The following is a 24,440-nucleotide window of genomic DNA, read 5'->3' as shown; positions in this document are numbered from 1 at the left end:
TTGATCATTTGTGGAGGATAGTGGATATGGGGCAGGCAGGGTTGTGGCACTTGGTGGCATGACATGGAGGCATCTTGTTCCTGTGTAGAAGAGATAGTGGTCCTAAGAACAGCATGTCACAACATGTGTCAATTCTGTGAAAGGAGGCTAATGCAATTAGTTCACCTTGGATGAATAGAAGAGGTTTCCTCACACTCCATAGATCCCAGCATCTGTGGCATGAACTAGCATGTAAAAAGCATCTAATATGAGGGACAAGCGCTTAGCCTGTCAGCTATTCACTCCGACATTAAGAACACACAGGCTCTATGTAGGTGGACCAATATTACACAGATGTCTATTGGTATCCGTGCCATATAATATAATTGGAAAGTATGTTATTAATGAATCAAGTGTGTGAAGGCATACATTTATCTGGTAGCAATGGGATTTTATTTAAATTTATATAGACCCATGTTAACTTTCATTGACAATTCCAACACATTCACACATCTGGTGGCATTGTCACAAATTAGATACAAAGAATTTCTTTTTCAATAAATCATAGAAAAATGTCCATAACATACAATGAAACAATACATTTCTGCCCCCTCCTCTTCCACTCACCATTGCCCCTAACAGGACACCAAGATAAGGCACAAATCTTAACAGACATTTGAAGAATCTGTGCTACCTCTCTCCTAAACTTTACACCACTTTTACAATCCAGTTATATCTATACTTCTCTCCATTAAGTTCAACTCTTACGTTTATTAGGGCACTCTCTTTGCTTGTAAATAATTGTATCCAGTTCCATGTCCTTATCCAATTCCTACAGCCTCTACAGTTCCCTTACATTTGGGGCATGGGGCATTTTCTCTGCATCCCATCTTGTGAAGCCTTTCGCTGGGGTATTATGAGGAACCTGAGTGTGTCCTCACTTATTATCCACTGGTATCCTCCTCTCGGGTGGCATGGGAGAGGCCATATCTTTTGGATCCTAACCCTGGGTGTGGATATGCAAGGGAGGATCACTTGTACACTCTATTTCCCTTTCATCACGAAACCTCCATCCCACAAGCCTTTATGGGTTTTTGCCAGCCCTTTTACTGTGACTCCCCTACAGTATCCCCCACAAGTTGCATCCGTCTGATACTGGGACGAAGAAGGGGGCAAGACCAACACATCCTCATTTCCTGAAAATGCACAAACCTCAGCTCCAACCAAGTACTGGGACGAGGAGAACGACATCAAGAGCAGAGCAACAAGGGACTGCCGCTTTTCTGGTGAGCGATCTAGTCTTTTGTGTGATAGAAATGGAGGCGGAAGCTTTAAAAAGTGGAAGACCAGCAGAAATGGAGTCATCGGCTGTTGCACGATCAGCTGTGGAAGCACAGACAGCTCTGTGCAGGGAGACCTCTCTGGTGTGGCAGAAGGAGCGCTGGAGGCCCGGGAATAAGTGCAGAATGTACGCAGCAGGAAAACAGCAGTAGAAGAAGCTGCAGGCCGGTAGCAAGCTGTGAGAAAAAGGCCGGCTGGACTGAAGGAGGCAGTCCCAAGTATCCTGTTCACCGTGGAAGCATTGCTGGGTGTGTGCGAGGCACAAGGAGACCGCCAGGAGAAGATGCTAGCGACCGCACAGAGAACCAGGAACCTGTGGTGGCAGAAGGACTTGCGATGAGCTCTAAAACCGACCGGTGAGTAAAACCAGAGAAAGGGGGAACACAGGGCTGGCAGGCAGCGGCGCTGAATGAAGTTAAAGCGCATTTTGAATATGAAACAAGTTGAAAACAAGTTGGAAATATTTCAGTACATTGAAAGGGATGATAAAATTGTGAACTTTGCTGAAAGGAAAGCTTTGAACCACATGAATATAATGAACTGCATTAACTTAAGTGCTAGCAAAGCCAAGAGAGCACAATGAGTTGAATGCGGGATATATGAAATCCAACACTGGTGCAAAGAACTGTATAAACCAGCATTGGTAAGAGCCAAGGAAGTATAAGGAGTTGTAACCTGTGCAAGGAGGCTAACCAAGCTACAATACCGTGCCAGGAGAAGGTGACACATGTGACAGAGGCAAACCTCCCTGCTAAGGAGAAGCAGTGGACTGGCATCAAAGGAAAAGCAGTCAAGGAAGGGTACCGGTTGCATAACCTGTAATGGGTGGACTGCGTGGTCTGACAACTGTACCTAGCCCGGTGGCCCTAAATGGAAAAGGTACTGAAAACAAACATAAAGAAGCTTGTGATGTACAAAGACTGTGTTGTGATTCATTAATCCACTGTTATTTTGAAAGCTGGAAGAATTGAACTCTCTTTTTTTTTAAAACTGGGAGATTTGAACTCTTGGGGAAGGGAACCCAGGCATTTGATGAACTACTTTGAACTTGGAGAACTGATTATAAAACATTGGCAACTTACCTCCGACACACGTCGGTGATTGTGGAAGGTGCTTTAAAGATAAATGACACCACAACGTTACGAGTCAATCGTTATACCATCCCACTTTGACTCGTTAGAGATACACGTGACCAAGAGTACTGCCTGAGTAATGTCTTTTGTTCTAAATTCTTTTAATAGCTCCATGAGCCTGCCTGAGTGTTAATTTAGATACACTAACCTTAGCCATGCCAGGATAACGTAACAAGCCTGGAACTATTAATTAAGTATAACAGCATTTGGCTAGACATGTGGATAGTGTTCCCTATTGTCCTCCTTTCGCTTTTCCTTTTTAGGTAACGCGTGGAATCATAAGGTGTCGCGTCGTTGACACGGATTCAAATTGTCATTATCAGCATTTATTGATAGTGTGCTCTTTTGCCGTTTGCATTTTTTGCTGACTGTCAGAAGTGTTAAATACAAGCAGCTACTAGACGAGCTGCTTTTGTGTTGTGATGCAGTTTTACTGATACTTACTGCTCTTTACAGTATGTACCGACTACCTCACTGCCCTGGCAGTTCCCTGACGAATTTCCCTTTACTTATTGTTCACTTTTTTGTATGTTGGAAAGAAACATGTTGGATGAGTTATGTTGAGAGAATGTGTATGAAATGGTCATGGTGAGAATGCGTATGAAATGGTCATGGTGAGAATGCGTGAAATGTTGTGTGGAAACTCCATTTTTAAGTAATTGCAGTTTTGCACAGCACATGACACTTTCTTTTTAACTTCATTGCCATTAGAGGGCGACACATAGGATAAGCCCTTTACATCAACTAGATTACTGTCTCTTTGTAGTCTAAACACTGTTGTCTACTGTCTTCTGGATTAATATGTTTTATGTACTTTAATAAAAATTGCAGATTTATATTTTTCAATAAGTTGTTGTACTGCCTGGTGATTTAATGCAACAGGAGGCAGTCCTGTCTGAAAGCACTTTGGTTTTTCCACAACGTTACCGATATAAATTGGAGATTGATACCCAGCTAACCCTTTTGTGTTGTATTAAAGGTGTTTGCCCTTTCTAGAGGGTAGGTTAGCAGTGGGCAGCTCTTTCCCTCCACCTCTCTTTTGTGTTGTTGGAACTGATTATAAACTAGAATAAGCTCTGAACATTACTTTGAACACTGTTCCTTTTTGATGCCAACCTCCCTACACATGGTAGGCATTTAGTTGTGAGGGCAAGTATAGGTTTTGGACACAGAAGGAGGTTTTCCTTTGGACTTGGACTATCCCTAGTTTCCTTTAGATAGGGAAATCCCATCTTAGCATAGGGCAGGTTAGGCCTTCATTCACCCTGCCTTTTCAGTTGAAGAAAGGTTTTGTTACGAAAACTTGAACCCGTTGTCGGTGTCTGACTCATGATGCCTTCACAGTATACAATACTTTAACATTTCAGGCATAACCGGGTATTAATAACCATTTCTCTAAGGGCACATAGAAACCTCTTCCCAGTCCTCTTCCTCCATTCCCCCACATCAGATGTCATTTAGTTTTGTCGCTGTAGCTGTCCTGGTGTTCATGATGTCCTTACAGGAGGGTAGTCCAATCTAAACCTAAAATTATATTCTGGCAAAGGAAAATGTGGTGTGAAGAGAACTTAATCCATGATCAATTCCAATTTTACTGATGTTTAGTTAACAGACCTTGTCGGACCAAGTGACAGATCAGAAGACAGACATCTCTTAAAGTTATACCCCCCTTGCAAGCTGATATTCCCACTCAGGAAACTCATTTGTGAGTGTCAAATGAGGGGTTGATATTCTAGAGGTTGAGCTGCACCCCAACAAGGTCAATGGATCCCGCTGGCAGGAAGGGTGGATTAGTCAAGGAAAGGCAATTACTGACAGATGATTTGTTCTCTGTGATGCATGAAATGGGCAGACCTAAGGCAGCAGGGGGAGTTAGGGTTAATGAAAACTTGTTTCTAATATGTTGACTAACTCCTTCATCCTCTGTTCTGCCCCAAAGTGACTCCACAGGGATGGAGGCTTTTTGAGAACTGCAATGCGCACACAAGCAAGTACTCGTAAGTACCGCTTTGCCGTGTGAGCTGGACTTTTCTGCTTCTGATATTGCCAGCGAGGACTTATAAAGAAAACTTCAAACATTCCAACAGCATTTTGGAACTTTGATTGACATTTGTAGCTCCGCCTTGGATTGTGGGGATTGGCTCCCGGACTGTTCCCAAGCTGCTTTGCTACATAATCCATTTCGCCCGTGCACAGCGCGCGCACACGAGCAAGTATTCATAAGTGCCGCTTTGCCGTGTGAGCTGGACTTTTGTGCTTCTGCTTCTGATATTGCCAGCGAGGACTTATAAAGAAAACTTAAAACATTCCGACAGGTGATTGTTGTGTGTGAGCATTGCAGCTGGATCTTACCATCTTTGCTGCTGCATTAGCGCGGTCTGACGCCTGTTCTGACGCCTGTTTAGTTTTTCCATAGTATTTCGGAACTTTGATTGACATTTGTAGCTCCGCCTTGGATTGTGGGGATTGGCTCCTGGACTGTTCCCAAGCTGCTTTGCTACATAATAAATTTCGCCCGCGCACAGCGCGTGCGCACACAAGCAAGTACTCGTAAGTACCACTTTGCCGCTTCGCCGCAGCGGCCGAGCGGTCAAGGCGAGCTACTTGTGGTTCGAGCATAAATTTCATTTGTTTGCAAGCCTTGGCTAGGTAAGCGTTGCTTGCAGGATTCTTGTGGTATTCATTGAAGTACAGTGCTGACTTGACACATCTTGGTGATTAGCTGTTATTTACTGTTGTTTCATGGCATTTTCAAGATACAATTTGAAATTGCAGATGCCTTTGTGTCTCGCTGAAACTAAGCTTAATGTCTCCCCAAACATGATTGGTTTGACACATGCGGCCCCCATAGCTACTGAGTTGACCCCGTGTGATCGTAGATCCATCGCTCGGGCTTCCGATGATACTTCCTCAGTGCCGTTTCAAATACCTGTGGAGGCCACGATGGGTACCCCTGTAAACAAGGCTCCTAACTGTGTTCTACAGTCCACCTCAATGGCAAGTATCAAACCTCGTGGAGTGTCAGACCAAACCATATTAGACTCGCTTAGAGGCCATGGGGTGCATTCCAAATTTAATAGGCCACTTGTATTATCCCCAATTCCTTTTCCGATAGATCATGGAGACTGTTCTGGCATTTCCATCTATGCCAGTCAGTGCGAGTCACCCATTTCCATAATGGAAGAACTTTCTGTAGTAAAAACCGTAATGGATCAGTTAGCCTGTTCCCTTTCTCCACCTGCATCCAGTCTACCTTCTTTCGCTTTGCCCACGCCACGAGTGCCTAATAAAGCAAACCAAGAGTTATGTGCCCCTCAGCCCATCTGCTCTAACTACCCCCGCGGTATTGAGTTAGCTCTAACAGCTATAAACACCTCGGTGGTAACATTGGTAAAACTATTTGAGGTACTGGACCATAGGCTGGTATCTCAGGCTGTGACCTTGACAGACATTGCCTCCAAAATTAAAGATAACCATGTCTTGCTCACTGAGCACATGTTGAAATGTGCAGGCAATAGAGGAGCGACTCATGCACCTTTACTTCCTGTGTTTGAAGACGTCATTTGTACGATTGCAGAGCCTTCAGTGATCGACATCACTATTGAGAAAGACTCTTCTTATATTGACCTTTCGGTTGACCCAGGTGGCATGGGTGAGGTGGAAGTGGTTGCGGTCACCCTCCACACCGATCGACATCTACCAGGTAATTTATTACACAATAAAAACGCCAAATTAAAGGCCCACGTGCCATAGCAAAAAAATCAAAAAATATGGCAGGAATTAAAGGGCCCAAAAACACTCTAAATGCGTTTTTTCAAGCAATTGGTGGAACTGTTCCATCTTCAACCAAAACATAAGATAGCAGCAAAAATGTCCAACAACATCCAGGTAGTAATTCCAGCATGTCCTGCAGTAGCTACAATTTCTGGAGCTGTGCCAACTGCGGAGGCAAGTGTGCCGTTAGCTCCTCCACTTCATTCCCCCCTGAATCAACTGACAGATTCTATTAAACAGGCAGAAGCACAAAATAGTTCCTCTTTGGTGGCGAGTGTCGCACAGAACTTTGAGCGCCCACAAACAATGGCCCTCATTACGACCCTGGCGGAAAGTGACTGACCGGACCGCCACAGCGTAAATAGCGTTTCCGCCATTGCACGATGGAGCAAAGTGCGGCTCATTCCGACCCATCGGGCACGAGCACCACGCCATGGCGGAAGTGCAAAGTCCGCGATGGCGGAAATGACCCCAAAACGGCCCACACCGCCGCCGTACGGCGCCCTAGGTGCAATACCGCCAACTATCTCAGCGGACACCGCAGTGAGCGCCAACCGGAAAGTACGGTGACCGTAAATATACGGAAACGGAAGTAAAAGCATGGTCCCGGAACGGGAAACATCACGCCGTACACCTATAAAACCACTAAATCCACACAACCATTAAAAATACTACCCTGAGACACATCCCAACCCGTCATCCACCCTAGTGAAACCAAGAAAAATGGGAAAAGTAGCGAAGAAAGCGTGCGACCGCAAGCGGCAGGTCCACTTCTCCCGTGAGGAACTCACCGTACTCACAGAGACCCTCCAGGAGAATGCAGCCGCCGTCTTCTCCACGCAAATGACCAGGACGGCACTTGCGAACAAGAAGGCCATATGGGCCCTGGTGGCACAGCGGGTAAGTGCGGTGGGGACCGCACCCCGCAACCCACAGCAATGCAGAAAGCGATGGGACGACCTGCGGATACGCGTCCGTAGCATACTTTCTGCCAACCGCAACATTGCCACAGCCACCGGGGGAGGATCGGAATCACCCATCAAGTTGACCCCCTGGGAAGAAATCTGTGCCTCCACCATAGGAATGGAGAGCATAGAGGGAGTCGGAGGGATGGAGAAAGGAGTGCAGACATCCGAAGAATCAGGTAGGTGGCCCAAATAAAACAATGCCAAAACCACAATGTCCAATCATGTGAAGTACCACGTGCCCACATAGTGCAACAGTAACACATGTCCAGGAGAACGTCCACATACATAGGCCTGATAGCACACTTCAAAACTCACATCAAATACATAAATAATTAAAAATCCTAAAAACACCCTCTACACGTGCAGCAGGCACACCCTAACTGCAGGCTGCCAAACAACTGCACCCTCACTCCACACACAAATGAAACCACCTCCAAGGCCCCGACCCAAATCACCCTCAGGTACCACCCCAATGCATGTGATACATTGCCATTCCAATTCCCACAGACCCATTAATAACGCACGCCCTCCCTTACTCCACCACAGGGTCCGATCCAAACGACGTGCTCCAGGACACCCCTACCAGCACACCTGCAAAGAGGGCCAAGACCGGACTGGCCACCAGGGGGCGCACGGATGAACGTCCTCTCCGTGTGAGCACCGCCCCCATGGTCCCAAAATAGCGGTATGAGCCCCCGCTAACGGACCCCCCCCACTCCGAAAGTGAGAAATCCCGTGGTCTAAGGAGACCCCCCCGCCGCGGAGACGAAACCCGACGAAAATCGGGCCCGTTTTCAGCGAGAACGGGGTGTTTCCAGGAGCGCCCGCCAGCTGCGCAACAGGAGTCTCGAACGCGACGGCCTCTGAGACAGGCCTCTCTCCCGGCGACGGTTCGCACCCCAGGCCTATGGAAAAGGCCAGCCGCGGGATCGCAGTAAGGTGACACCCCCCAGGACCGGCACATGAGCACGGGGTAAGTGAGGACCCCCACCGTGAAACTCCGCGGCGCCGGCGCCCGCGCCCCGGCGGCACCGCATGACACGCGCACCTTCCTCACTGCTGGAGGTGCGTGCGGGGAGTTGTGCCCCGGGACTGGACACGCTCCTGGGCACGCTTTTGAGAAGGCAGGGCGCCGACCTCTGCAGCTGCTGCCTGCTGGACCCGGACCCCCCGTTCTGGTGCTGCTGCCCCCGGCTCCACCGGGGGTAGTGAGGTGTTTCTACGCACCGGGCTACGCCAGATCCCGGCAGTGAACCCCGAACCACGGCACACGGCCCCAGACCCTCCTTCTTTGCTGCTGAGGTGCGGATGACCCCCCCGGAGGCTGGAAGCCCGCGAGACACCACACCCAGGAAGGACACAACCCATAACAGTCTGTGTAAAGGACTGATCTTTACATGATCATTGCCCATAACTGCTGACTGCCCAGCCATACGCCCCCTGCGCCAAATGCCACACTGAAGAGACAGGGGTAAACCGCTAGCCCAGCACTACATACGGAGCAACCCCCGCCTAGATACACTTCTGGACCATGTGAATCCTGCGTTGGGGACACCAAACACCGCCTAAACATCGCGCTCTACGTGCAGCGGACTCCCAGTAATCCGGCAGGGAAGGCCTCAACAGAGACCGCCTGGAACGCACAAGCGACCCCAATTCTGGGTGAGCATAGCAGTAATACCCTACCCCGTGACCCCTCACATCACACGAAGTGCCGAGAACAAACAACACCACTGAGCCTTCCACCTGTGCATCCTCCCAGAGGGTAGGGCCCCCTATCCAGGGGCGTGTGCCTCCTCTAAACCGGAAGTCGGCGCATGGACCCGCGCCACAAACTGGCCAAATTTGCCTACGGATCATCCCCCGCACCCTCTTGGACCATAGATACCATGGCCACGGACTCAACGGAGGCAGGTGCTGCGGCCACCAAAGGAGACATTGCCACCCTATTGTCCGAAATAAAAAACATGGGTGCCAACCTTGGCGGCAAAATCGACAAAATCACCCAGAGAATGGACAGCTTCGAGGAACGATTGGAAAGCATGGAGAATAATCAGACCTCAATTGGCACCCTTGAAACTCAGATGGATGTACGAATCCGCAACATCGAAAGAAGGGAGGTCGAGGCAAGGCTTAAGATGGATGATCTAGAAAACAGGGAAAGGAGAAATAACCTTCGCTTCTTCGGCATTCCGGAACGGGATGGTGAAACAGAGAAAGACCTCGGAGACACCATTCACGACATTATCAAAATACTAACAGCTGATGAAGACATCGATGAACCTAAGACGGAGCGCATACACAGAGCTGGAGGACCGCCCGGTGGCCCACGCTCTGTACTGGCCAAATTCCACCGATACCAAGACAAAGCCAGAATTCTTGAAAAAGCCAGGTCTGGTGGCCCGCTCACGATGGGAGGCGCGCAAATCACCATCTTCCAAGACTTGTCTTCGCTGACGTTAGCCCTGCGACGCCTCTGCAGCCCCCTGACGAAATGGCTGAAAGACCAAAACATAAGGTACAGATGGGGATATCCTTTCTCGCTTACCTTCGAACATGGCAGCAGGAGATTGACCCTACGCTCCGAAGAAGAAATCAAAGATTGTATCGCCGATCTCCTTGAAGTGAATAAGGGAAGCAAAGAGGATGACGGCGAACGCCCGAGAACGCAGTGGGAACTCCAGGGCCCTAGGCGCAAGAGGGTAAAGGGATCAAGAAAATATAGGCGTCCCAACAACACACCAGAGCAGGCCTGAGCCAAGGGACCCAGGCGAAATTTGAACCGACCACAGCCATAGCCACAGTAAGCAACGCTGTCTCCCGCGGAGATCGTCACATGGCGGACCCCGCCGAATGGATGCCGCCGCTGGCGGGGCATCCCTCTGGACCGAAAAGTGATGCGAACTTCCGCGGAGAGACCAGTGCACCACACGTAACGTTGAAATTTCTCTCTTGCTTTTTGTCACTGTTGTTGAAACTGTAAAATGTTTGGGGGGGGGGGAAGGAGATGGGGGCTCACCCTTAAGTAGCGATGAGAAACCTGAATGGGACCGTGGGATGACGATCCCCACTGATGGTCCGCCAACGGACCATACGTTTCCACCTAGTCCGTTCCGGACGCCGTCAACAGCTGCCGACGCAGCATACCCTGTTCCTACGCTCAAACGAACGCCACCAACCATGGTGGGACACGAGAGAAGGGGAGAGAGGTAACGAACACTTGGGAAATGTACAAATATCACTGCACTCGCTTCAGGTTGTCGCATGCGTGATGACACAGGGCACCAGCAGGTCTTTCCGGACTCTGGTGGCGAAGGATTCCAGTCTACAAACCATCAATGGCATCACATGAGAAGGTCAAGGGCAAGGGTCTTCTCAGAATTGGGTCAATCAATGTGAAGGGTCTGAACTCTCCTACCAAGAGGTCGCTGGTAAATAGAGAATTCCGAAGGTCTGGCATAGACATTCTCCTCATTCAGGAGACGAAATTTGCGAGGGGTGAGGAGCGGACAGTTCTGGGGACAAGGGGAGGCACGGAATTTTGGGGCTCTGGCCCGCTTAGAAAAGGAGGAGTTGGAATCCTCATTAAAAAAGGAGTTGGGTTTGAGTTAGAGAAGTCCTGGTCTGACGTGAGCGGACGAGCCCTCTTGATTGTGGGGAAAATTGCAAGGATTCAGGTCACGATTGCCACAGTGTATTCACCCAATACCGGACAGACCGCATTCCTCAGGAAAACGATTCCCAAAATAGTGCTGGAAACTGCAGGCCATCTCGTGTTAGGAGGTGACTTCAACCAGTGGATGGACCCATCTGTAGACTGGAGACCAGGTAACCCCGATACGCGGAACCAGCACAGAGGGGCCCGCACCGAATTCGCAGCCCTGATGGAGCTGTACGACCTACGTGATGTATGGAGAACGCAGCACCATGACGAAAAGGGCTTCACTTTCTACTCGAACCCTCATGGCACATTCACGCGCATAGACTATATATTCCTCTCGTCTGATCTTGCGAAGTCCACAAGCCACTCCAATATAGTCCCGATTACGTGGACAGACCACGATATGGTACTGGCTGACGTAGATTGGGCTGACCTGCCTGTCGCCGGAGGATCTTGGCGCTGCAACGAGTCCCTTTGGACTGATGTGGTGTTCAGAGGAGAAATGGAGACCGAAATTGAAGAATATTTCAGGACAAATGACAATGGAGAGGTCTCCAAACAAGTGATCTGGGAAGCTGGGAAGGCTACGTGGAGAGGCGTGCTAATACGCGAGGGCTCCTCTAAAAAGAGAGAGCGGAGGATTGTCGAAAACAAGCTACGCAGTGAAATACACCAGCTGGAGAGCGAATTGAGAGATGAAACAGAAATAGACTCCGCCAAACTGGACATGGCCCACCGCAAAAGGGAAGAACTACGACTGGTGGAACATGGCCAGGTGGTGCGGAAATTGCAATTTCTGAAACAGACATACTATGAAAAAGGTGACAAGGCCGATGCACTCTTAGCTACCAGGCTCAGAGAACGGAGAGAGGAACGCAAGGTTAAGGAGATATCAGAGTCCACTAGCCCCACGACTCACCTACCCTGCTCAATACCCGAGCGTTTTGCCACCTTCTACGAAAATCTTTATACCTCCGAGCTGCTATCGGCTCATTCTGACATAGCGTCCTATCTGTCCCCAATTACCATCCCTACAGTAACGCAAACGGAAGCCGAACTCCTTGATAGTCCCATAACTGAAAGCGAAACGAGAGATGCAATCAAACGACTTAAACTAGGAAAGTCGCCGGGCGAAGATGGCTACACGGCCGGTTTCTATAAGACCTTCGCCGACCAATTGTCACCATTCCTCACGGAGCTCTTTAACGAGATAGTGAGCTCTGGGACCGCCCCAGATTCCTTTAAGAAAGCCCTCATATCTGTCATCCCTAAAGAAGGTAGAGACCCCAAATTGTGTGGATCGTATCGCCCCATTTCCCTCCTCAATCTGGACGCGAAGATCTATGCCAGGGTATTGGCCGCCAGACTAGAAACCTTAATGCCCAAACTAGTCCATTCCGACCAGGTCGGATTCATTCTTGGCAGGCAGGGCGCTGACACCATGCGTAAGACTCTGCACCTTGTCCACGCCGGACACAGTCTTCCAGACGACCCGGCCCTCCTTTCGATTGACGCCGAGAAGGCTTTCGACAGAGTGGAATGGGACTTCCTGAGTGCAGTCCTCCAGAAAGTAGGAATAGGCCCCAAACTCTGTGATGGGATACGAGCACTATATGCCTCTCCCAAAGCGTCAGTCTTCGTTAATGGAGAATACTCCAGGTGGTTCGAATTGCAAAGGGGAACCAGACAGGGATGCCCGCTTTCAGCGATCCTGTTCGCACTTTCCCTGGAACCTCTGGCACAAAAGCTCAGAGACGACCCCCGAATAGAGGGAATACGGTTGGGAGAGACTGAATACAAAGCAGCGTTATACGCCGATGACATCCTCCTTCATCTAACCAGACCTATGACCTCAATCCCTCATGCCTTAGCCCTAATAGAAGAATATGGTAGGTTCTCCGGATTCAAAGTAAATATGTCTAAGTCCATCCTCTTCCCCCTCCAAGGCACCCCGGTTGAAAATGAAGCAAAGTTCCTCTCCCTTGGGCTCAAAATAGAACACGTGACATTACAATACCTAGGTATAAAGATTACTAGAACCCTAGATGACCTCTACGAGGCCAACTTCCCCCCGCTTCTCCGAAGCTTTGAAAGAGACCTCGAGAAATGGAGTAAACTGACGATCTCATGGCTGGGGCGTATTAATGCCGTTAAGATGGTGTGCCTCCCTCGCTTTCTATACCCCTTCCAGATGCTGCCGATCGTGATACACAAACAATTCTTTGTCGAGGTCCGGAAGACCATGCTGCGGTTCATCTGGCAGGGGAAGACACCGAGGATCTCATACAACACGCTCATTCTCCCCACAGAAAAAGGAGGGGTGGGTCTTCCTGACTTAAGGAATTACTATAAAGCTGCCCAGTTGCGCGTCCTAATCCCACACCTTAGGGACCACAAACACCTGCAATGGGTCCAGATGGATAACCACTATATGTCCCCTGCCACAGTGGCAGAATGGCTTTGGTCCCCATACCAACGGGTGCAGAGGAAAATCAGACAACACCCAATATTGATTACTATATGGAGCATATGGCGCACTGGGAAAGAGATGCGAGAAGTCACCACCTGGCCATCCCCGCTCAGTCACCTATGGTCTCCTGGCATAAATGACCATATTCCGAACCTGGAACGATTCCAGTCATGGTATGAAGCGGGCCTTGAAAGGGTAGGACAACTTCAGAGAAAAGACTTGTTCATTACACTACCGGACCTGACAACGGCGCTGGGGATAGGTACCTTATCAACATTTCACTTTATCCAGCTAAAAGGGGTGTTGACAAAACCTGAATGGAGAGTGAAATTGAGAAGAGACCTCACCGCCTTTGAGAAACTTCTGGACTCCAGATCAGAGATGAAAGGCCTCATATCCGTAATGTACCAAACACTCCTAGCAGCAGAAGGTGGCAACACGGAACCCCTCAAAGCTAGATGGGAAAAAGACTTAGGTGAAGAGATACTCCCCGACCACTGGGACCTGATGTGCAAAGCCGCACCCAAATCCTCCATCTCCAGCCAGTACAAACTCCATGCAATAAAGCTCCTACATAGATGGCATTATGACCCACTACGCCTCTCTAAAATGTCCCAATCCATGAGCCCGAAATGCTGGAGGAGGTGTGGGGAAAATGCCAACTACTGGCACATGTGGTGGAGCTGCCCGCACATCAAGGTGTTCTGGACTGAGGTTTTGGGATGGATTAAGGAAATAGATGATATACACAGGGAACCCGACCCACACCTGGTTTTGTTTGACCTTGAAAGAGATGAGGAAGAGTGGCTCCGGGTGAAAGGCCTGGCCCCCCAGCTGTTGTTGGCAGCAAGAGCTCTCATAGCGACCAAATGGAAGTCCCACCTGATCCCAGGGAAGGCCGAGTGGATCAAAATTGCTACAAATATCTATGTGATGGAAACGATCACCGCCTCCTTGCACAATAAATCTGCGAAATGTGAAACCCTATGGATGGACTTCAAGAACACGCATATCTCACCCCCTATTGCCTCCCAATCAGAGGAGCCTCAGAACCCGACCGAATGATGCCACGTCCAAAGGACAATACAAAATACAAAAAACGAGCCACCTAAGCCCGACCGCTAACATCTTGCAATGCTTAGCCCTGTGCCAACTGCACGATACCGATAATAATGTTTGATGATTGTATTTGTGATGTACAATAAACCAAGTGGGGGCGGGGGGAGGGTGGGGGGAAAGTATGGCAAACAGCCAACGAAACATACTCAGGTAACTGGGACTGTCGGACGTCAATGAGACTATTGACATCTTGTTCTGATTTGCATCTCGTGCCCGACTTGCCCTCCTGAGGGATGTACAACTGTGTTTGAGCAATGTTTGCATTTTTCTGTTATTTGTAAAACCAATAAATATAAAATTTAAAAAAAAAAAAAAAGAGGGCCAAGACCAACGGCCAAAGACCCTCCACCTCAGCTGCACGCATCAAGACACGGCAGCAGCACAAATCAAGTGGCAGCACAGAGGAGGGAACTCCAACAGGCACCCCAGCAGCCAGCATGCCCACACCACCACCACCACAGGTCCCCCCAATGGATGCCACAGTAGGCACTGCTTCTGGTGGCAGCAGCACCATAGGTGACACTGCATTAATGGCAGCATGCTCCGACACAGAAAACGGGGATGTCGAAGTCAGATCCATCCATGACCTGTCCCAATCCCGCTGTCTGTTCCATCCCGTACACCATGAGGATACCACGCAGGGGCACCCACAAGACGACGACTGGCCATCCCCCACAAGCCCTGTGGCAGGGCAACATGAGGCGAACAGCCACTCTGTGACACCACCGCAAATGGCCATGGCCCAGCAGAGGCAACAGTCCCTCGACCAGTTAATCGTGCAACAGCAGCAACTGGCCACGCTCCTCAAGGACCATGCCGATGAATGTGGGGGCACTAAGGCAGACATAGAAACATCAACTGAGACACTTAGGGCAGAAATGGAGAGAAGTACAGAGACACTAAGGGCACAAATGGAGAGTAGCAACGAGTGCCTGAGAGTCCAAATGGAGAGTAGCACCGAGAGCCTGAGAGTCCAAATGGAGAGAAGCACCGAGAGCCTGAGGGGGGAACTGCATGCGACGTCCAAAGACGTATGTGCCGAACTTGCCGCAGTGCGCCGTGTGCTCACTGAGCTCTCACAAACCCTTAGGGACATGCATGGACGTGAGCAGGCAGAGACATCATCCGTTGCAAGTTCCGTCCAGGGCAGCCCCCAACGTAGATCTGGGAGGAACCTGCGCTCCACAGGCAGGGGTGCCCCTGATACCCGCAGAGGGGGCTTGCAATAGCGACTGCCCACTGACAATGAGCATCTCTGGACACTGGTGTTCGGGGGGGAGGTAGGAGGGTGGAGGGGGGGTGTTGGGCTCACTTGGGTGGCGGGTCGATAGGGTGTTTAACATGATATCACATATGCCATAAACAATGCACGATCAACCAATGAGATGTGTGGACATTGATCTTTGTGTACGAGGCCATTATAGGCGTACAGTCCATATTGTGCATGTACCATACACACACAGTGCCACGAGTCCCGTGTCCATGTATCAGCCACCAGGCGTGAGTGCTAGAAGCATGCATCTATGAGATGCTGACGAATGTCACGGCCCTCCTGTGCCTCGCAGACTCCTTGAGGTGCTGCCACATCCCCACCCTCATCATGACCATCTTCAGGTGCTTGCAGTTCTGCGTCAGGGGGCATGGGCACATTTCTACGTACGCACATGTTGTGTAGCATGACACATGCCATCACCATCTTCGCAACCTTCACATGGCGGTACAGGAGTGCCCCGCCAGACCTGCTGAGGCACCGGAAACGAGTCTTCAGTAGGCCGAATGCCTGTTCTATGACTACACGGGTACGTGAGTGGGCATGGTTGTAGTCCTCCTCATGCTGGTCCCGTGGGTTCCGGACTGGTGTGAGGAGCCATCTCTTCAGTGGATATCCGGCATCACCTGTATGTGGACGATAAACGAATCATGTGGAATGCCATTGCTACGTACGCACCCCCCCCCCTTCCTGCCAGGTCATTGCCGCATCACATACCCCACATCATCATGCATGAAATGAGACTCACCGAGTAGCCAGGATCTGTTCCCTGCGTGTCGCTCCATGTAGCGTGGTATTGTAGAGTTCCTCAAGATCATAGAATCATGGGTTGATCCAGGGAATCGGGCACAACAATGTGTAATGATCCTGTTGGAGTCACACACCATTTGTACATTCAGAGAATGAAATTGTTTCCGGTTGCGGTACTGGGCCTCCATGGCATGTGGGACGACCAATTCCACATGGGTGCATTCGATGGCACCAATGCAACCCGGTATGCCGGCAAGTGCATGGAATCCCACTTTTGTGTTCGTAATTTCCTGCTCCGAGCGTGGTAGAGAGATGTAGTCGTCTGCGTGCTTCAGGAGGGCATCGAGCACTTGCAATAGTGTCCGTGAGAACAGTGGCTGTGAAATGCCATGCAACTGTCCGACTGTGTGCTGGTAGGTGCCTGTGGCCAGGAAGTGGAGTACAGACACCACCTTCAGTAGGGGTGGGATGGCGGTTGGGCTATCTATCATGCTGACAAGGTCAGCCTGTGTCATGTCCACAATGGCGGTTATGGTGTCCCGGTCCAAACGGTAGAGGGTGTGGATCTGCTCATCAGTGAGGTTGAACGGATGTGCTCGGAGGCGTGGGATTGCGGGCTGCCTGCGTGGTGGTAGTGGCTGTGCTGGCGGCCCTTGCTGGCCCTGCCTTGCCCTCCTCCTCCTCCTGCGTCTCCTCCGTGCGGCCGGTTGTAGTTGGTGTTCGTCTTCTTCTTGAAGTTGGAGTACCTGCAGTGCTATCAGGTCCCCCAGGGCCAACATAGCTAGTCCTGCCGGTAGCATTTCGGAGTGGTTGTGGGAGGAGACTGGGTGTGCAATTTATGTGTTTTCAGGCTGTATGGCCTCCACCTGTGGTGATTCATTCCACCTGTGCAAGCTGCTCTCCCCTTTGGGCGAGCACGTCCCGCACACAACGCTGCAATTCGACGAATGGCATCTTGCTATTACAATCATGTATTTGTACCCGATGGCAGTGTAACATTGGTTGATATGTTCATTCGGCTATGGTCCCATTGTTTCATGTACTATCTTTGCAGTCGCGAACAGACTTGTGAAGGGTCAGTGGAACGTAGTACTCGAGTAACGGTGGACCCTCATGCATCACTGTACCGAGGTTCAACGACGGGCGGGGCGTCCCATTTGTGAGTGAAGGCAGTTGCCATTTTCACACACAGCCGCACTAGATGGATTAATTTGTGATTTCAAGCGGCCACAGATGCCTTTTCGACGTGATGTTGCAAATGAGGAATTCGAAGGGCGGCGCTTTCGGTTTTCAGCTAGCGGCGAGGAGATGCCCACAGGTCTGACTGCAAATATAACGTTCTATTGTTCAATGTCCTTGGGACAGGGGCCATGGCGAGGATGCAATGATTGATATGAATAGTTTGGGATGCGCAATGGCGAAGTGGACGATGAGGCCGGACGTTCCCAAATACATGTTACTTCACAACACTGGAATTACGGGCTGGGGCACAGTGGATTTTGCAGGCTGCATAACGCACAGACTCAATGGAAATTTCACATATTATGTGAGTATGGAAACAGGCGTTTTCATTACGGGATGAGGGAATGATGAATGGATGCATGGACAGATGAATTGATACAGAGTTTGCCATGTACAGGGCTTCTTGGAATCTGTCTGCCTCCCCTGCGCTATGTGATGCAGGGCTGCCATAGTGGGACCATCGTCTATCTGGCCTTGTTGAGCCCTCCCTGTCTCGACGCGCCTTCAGACACTTGTGTCTATGCACGTTACCAATCCCATCTGATGGATTCTGTTTTAACAGACGCATGCACAGGTACACTCGTTTGTGATGGTGTTTTCACCTCGATATAGATAGTTATGATTCGCAAGTGGTTTTTGGGTGGTGATGATCCTTTGGAGTGGGCTAGCATGCATATGGCTGTGGATTTGGTGTGATCATTGAAGTGAGTAATTCAAATGTAGTTCTGATGGCCATACTATTCTTTTTCATTTCATTTGGTTGACAGGTATCTCCTCCCCTTTTGCCACTGCCATCTGTATGCCACTCCTGCAGATGGATTTTACTCCCGACACCTGCTGCTTCGTGTTAATCAGTGGAGCAGCATTACGATCTTATGGGACGATCGCCAATGGGCCACATGCCCTTACGCAGTACTAGTGGCTAGGAGCAACATTTCGGCCTTTCAGCTGGACTAGTGCCTCCCTATTGGGACGGCCCTGCGGTTCTAGGCGCTTCCATGTTGCCTTTTCGTACGAGAATGTAGCCCCTGTGTACCATGAAGAAACAGGGCGTCACACAAGAAGTAGCTGGTCATTTATTGCGGATGCAGCCCACAATGGTGAAATGTGTTTTGGAGTTCATGGCCTAATGGCTGTATGGGCTTGGTGAATTTGTTGTGCATTAAATTTCTATTCTGATATGGACCGTGTAGCGTTCTTCTTTGCAAGTGATGTGGCATATTCCTATTTGGGGAGCGATGTATTGTGAGGAGATCTGCATTGGGTTCCAGCTTCGGAGTATAGTTGCGTGGTACTGTGCTGGGCGCGTTTGCCTACGAAGCCCAGTGAGGTCAGGGATGAGGGCTGCCAATATGACTGTTTTAATGATGTCATGCTCAGGGGCGGGGGATTTGCTTTTGTGTAACAGATGCCGGTCAGCCAGGTGGATTGGTGGAATGATGTGATTTTCGGAATATTGCTGGTCACAGGTGCCTGTGTTTGCGTGCGTTTCTTGGTGGGAGACTGAGGTCATGTCCATTGGGATGGCTTCTGTATTCGTGCCATCTGTGCCCTGCAGCTCCCATTGGCCCCTCTTGAGATTCATTTGTTCGTTGGCAGGCATGGATGACTAGTACATTTCACTGGTTGCATTGTGTGACTTCATTGCACCTACGGGGAGTTGTACAATGTGGCCAGGGAGCGGTGTACAGGCACTCAGTGGGGCCGTTTACGGTTGGTTCGCGATGCCGTACTTCTCACCATGGCGGAATGGTACTTTCCGCCGTGCTTGATGGCGTTAGGTGCATGTCCGCTAGGGTCAGAATTCGCGTACCGTTGCGCCATGGTGGTAATTACGGTTTGGCATGGCGCGCGTGCGCGTACTTGGTGCAGTTAGCGTTGGCGTTCACTACGGTGTCGCTAATGGCATCGTACTTTGCGGTGACGGGTCATAGTCGCACCGAGCGCTATTCGATGGCGGTATTGCATTTCCGCCATCGTTTTTCGATTTCCGCCAGGGTCGTAATGAGGCCCAATGTCTATGGGCTTGAGTGCTCAAGGCACTAAAAAAAACCAGTTTCCTTCAATCTTTCGCAGAAGGAGCTGATAGTGGGGCATAAAGGACAGACTATTGAGACAACTGAAGCTATTAAGAACATGATAGAGACCTACTTGCTGGAACGTGCCTTGACCCATGGAACAGACATGCCAAGTATAGGCTCCTTCAACTCTAGTCAACCAAAATCAAGTGTTGCTGCATTACCAGCAAATCCTGTGCGTGGTACTGATGCAGCAAGACTTGAGATTCCAAACAATCAGTCACCACAATATAATTTGGCTTCCCGGAATGTTGATGCCTGTTTGGCACCAAACCCGAAGAAAACAACCCAGTCGAGGGACAGCAACATTCACTCATTTATATTTAAATGTAGAGAGGGTGGCTTTCCCTCATACGATTTAAATAGACAGAGTGTTTTGAACATTTTCAATGATGTACACACTCTGCAATATATTACTTCCCATGATATTGATCAAACGGAGTTCATTGCTGATAAAACTGAATCAATAGTTTGTCTATGGATACCCTCAGGGGTGGTTGCCAACCTAATATGGCAAGCCAAGATGCAGTTGTTAGAATTGGGCTTTCTACTAGCTCAAGATCGTGCAAGGGCTAATGATAACTCTCATATAATCATACATAAAACAAATATTTACCAACGTAGTGAAGCAAGTGAAATTAGAAACACGAATGCTCAAATGGTTACATATCAGTAACCATTATTGACGTTGCCATCCAAAGAACTATTCATTTCTTGCTGGAATTCAAGGGACAATTCACACTTAAAAGCTGCCATCCTATCTTTCCCACATGTTTTTCAAATAATAGCCCTAAAAGAAACATGGCTAACATCTCCACCTGTTTGGGATGGCTATGATGTAGTGCTATTACCTGCTCGGCCAATTGGAGGAAGACCCGCATCTGGCCTGTTGGTGGCGGTGAACTTAAAATCGGGACTCTCCATTGAGGAGTGGAGTGCTGAAAGTGATCACTAGTGAAAATCTCATGTGGCAAACAAAAATTTGCCATAATAAATTTGTACCGTAACCCAGCATCTTTAAATGATGAGGCCTTTTATGCAGGGCTAAGACGCATATTACAGCTTGTACACATCGCTAATGATATTACATATAACATCATTCTAGGAGCAATGTTCCCTCTAAGCTGTGCGCATGTGCGCTTGCCCAGCTTCCTTCTGGGTGCCGCTCCGAAGATTTTTAGCAGCGCACACAGACAATTCTCACCTATTCAAAAAGATTTAATAAGGCACAAGCCACAGCAATTACCTGAAATGTTCTTTCTCTTAAAATAAGCAACTAGTCTTGATATTCTGCTAATTTGCATTTCACTACTATGCACCTAAAATCCCTAACAGCAAAATACAACACAAGAGGTTAAAAACTAAATGGAAAACTGGCTCCATGGACAGAAGAAACTAACCAAGATATGCCTGCACACATTAACCAAAAATGTTTCCTCCCCACCCATGACTCCTAAACCTGACTCTAGCAAACTTTTACCTTATGACTCTAACTTCTGCCCCAGAGTACATTAAGATACTACTGGACAACCTTGACTCTTCCTCTCTTGGCTCTGTGAAAGGTTAGCAGACTTGTAGCTACATCCACTTGTTTTATGCTTGTTGTAACATGAATAACGTGCACGCGCCAGAATTTCTGTTACTCATTGTGCCTTACCAAAAGCGTCACCCACACTATCGAATTACCCGCTCAAATATTGGATACTGACTATATGTAAGCAGGCTACTTGGATGTGTTACCAAATACCAATCTTCCTCTTCTTTGAACATATGTTACGCAAGTGCTTTGAAGTGGCTCCCTTGAAAGTTAACGCATCATAAAACTCAAATATTAATTTGTCCTCTAAAGATGTTGAAAAGACAAATGTGATGCTCAGCGTCTCCTACTTTAGCATTACTAACATTACCCTGTAAGAAGAGAGCAATATTTCAATATCATTTACTTAGCCTACAAGTGATAATGGGTATGGATTATGCCTGGGATTACTTGTCCACATTATCAGGGCACTGGATATTCAGACAGGAGATTGCTTATCACACATTCTGCATCGTTTCCAAGTGTTCAGAATTCCTTTGGGCATAAACCTTCACACATTATATAGTAACTTGCTTCTATACAAAAACTGTTTCACTGAGCACTTGTGTAATCCTGCACAATGATATAAAGTTGGGGTATGTTGCAAACAATCTTGTAAGCACTGCAAAAGAATTGTGTACATGCAGAGCCATGACTTTCTTAAAATGCACATCATATGTTGAGGCATTTAAATATGCCTTGCTTGCAAAGTATTGTGGGTCTTCAAATATCCCTGTGAGTGTTTACTGCTTCAATCCCTCACTTTTTACAGTGCTCTATCAACTAGTATTAGAGGCAAGCACAGGGGCCGGGGAAGGGAATGGGAGGATGCATCCCTCCTTGCGGGTGATGAACGAAGCAGCACATTTCAAAGACCAAGTCAGACGTTTCGGCAGTACACTGGAAGAAATGTGTAGCGTGTTTGCTAAAGGATAGGAAATTCTAGTACCCATCTAGACAACAGCACCTTCTTTTTCTTTCTATGCTCAACTGCTGAGGGCTTTTCAATATAACCACATGTTCTATGTGTGCAGTCTCTAGCATCTCCCTGTATCTTATTTAAGTGATCCCAAAGAGTTACAGAAGAGGGATCCATAGTCACAGAAGAAGGCACTAAATCAGTTGTATCTCTGATGAATTGATGCAATTAACTTAAAGGGCATGTATGTGTGATTTTCTCCAACAGGGCTCCACAATAAACCTCAGTAAGGCTCTTGTTTATTTTGATCTAGGATGTGGCATCGGAAGGGTGGGCAAAACTACACACTTTATTATGTGCCCTGTCATTTCACTCCCTATGTTAGGGGCACAAGAAGGGCTCTAATACGATTTGGCTCCCTACATGGAGTCAAATGATTTTTCAGGGAGTAAAAAGTAATTTGCTTGGCCAATAGGGATACTTTCTGCTTATTAAAAGATGTTCTTTCCCCCTGAAATTCCTTTTGAGATAGGGCATTAATATTATTAGAGTTCCTTCCTTCCTATGTTACTGCTCTACTGGACACAAATTCGAAAAAATATCAGTGGAGCTTTGTGGGTTGAAGCCCATTTTCCTTTTTTAGGAAGAAAAAATGCATGGTGTATATGTCTCTTAGCTCTAAGGCTGGTGTTATGACTACCCACAGGAGGACGTAATGTGGCTAATACGCAGAGGCACAGGAATTTTGGATCATCATAGTCTAAGGTGCAGTTATTCTGATGCAATTGTCATCCTTACACAAATTATTAGAAGCATGCTATCCTGACCCTTGAATTATTTCATTAAAGTGGCACTTGACCTCCTTTCAGCATGTTTTTGACACATTGCTTTTAATTGCCATTAATCCATCGGCAAATGTATTCTGTCTGAGTTTCTTGACAGCCGCATCAGTTATGTTAAGAGGTGTTTAAGGGCATCAAATGCCAGGGACGTCGTTCTCAGAAGTAACAGGCTGACAAGCCAGCCTTTTCAAGGAGTGGAACCCACCTACCCCAACACACCACCAAGAGCCAACCTACCGAACGGTAAATGAACAATAACGCACAAGCCTTCATAAAGACCCCTTGGGTCGAAACATTTGTCGTCTGACCATGTGATTATCGCATCAAGAATAAGATTCCTTTTTTTAAAAAAAATATACAAAGAAACATTTCTTTAAGAACAAATATTGTTTGCGCGAGATATCTGGGAACACAACTAAGAGATGTTTGTGTTTTGTAATACAAATGAGTGATTTTCCAGTGGCATAAAACATACAGGGCCTCATTAAGATTTGGGACGGTATCCTGGCGTAAATCCACCAGAATACTGCCCAAACGAATTACTGCTATCACCACTTGGTCCGTAGGACTTTCCGCCGGATTACAACTGGTGGTGGCGGTGTAATTCCCCATTCATATTGAGTCCATATTGAGTCCATTGGACTCAATGTGGCTTTTTGTCAGAATTACCGCAGCAGAAATTCTGACGATTTCTGTGTTGAGTTGGAGGATTTACCTCCAAGATTTTCCTGGAGGCAAATATTCCACTCCAGGCCCGAAATCGTCATTTGCCATTGTGGTAAAGTTGGCGGTAAGTGACCACCAACTTTACCACTTACTGCCAAACTCGTAATGAGGCAGACATTTTTCTCTGTGCAGAAGTACGTTTGCAAGGTACTGTGGTAGATATTGAAGTCTCGGACTGGTTGATGAGTTTTCTGTATAATCAGATATGACATATTTAATTTAGCCTATGTGTTTGGAAAAAGTGTTGTAAGGTTTTTAAAGGATTGCAGTGGCTGGGAACAGGAAATAGCTTTCCAAACTCTCTTCTGCACAGTAGCTCACAAAGTGGCTAACCCATTAGTCAGTTGCGCACATGGAACATAATGTGCGCACAACAGCCAACCAGTTCCGCACATAGAGAAAAATAATTAGAGGGAACATTGTCTAGGAGATATTAACCTTGATTGTTGGAACACCAAATGCCACCTCCAACAGGTACAGATCTGGTTGTCTTTCATGGAAGAAAGACAGTATATCATGGTAAATGGGGCCATCCAGGGTGATATTCCTGCAAAAACAACTTGGTTTTGCAATAATTCGGCAAGCACATTCG

Source organism: Ambystoma mexicanum, chromosome 3p (assembly GCF_040938575.1).
Source record: "Ambystoma mexicanum isolate Mex_15411 chromosome 3p, UKY_AmexF1_1, whole genome shotgun sequence".
Lineage (NCBI taxonomy): Eukaryota > Metazoa > Chordata > Amphibia > Caudata > Ambystomatidae > Ambystoma > Ambystoma mexicanum.
This window is presented reverse-complemented; position numbering follows the sequence as displayed.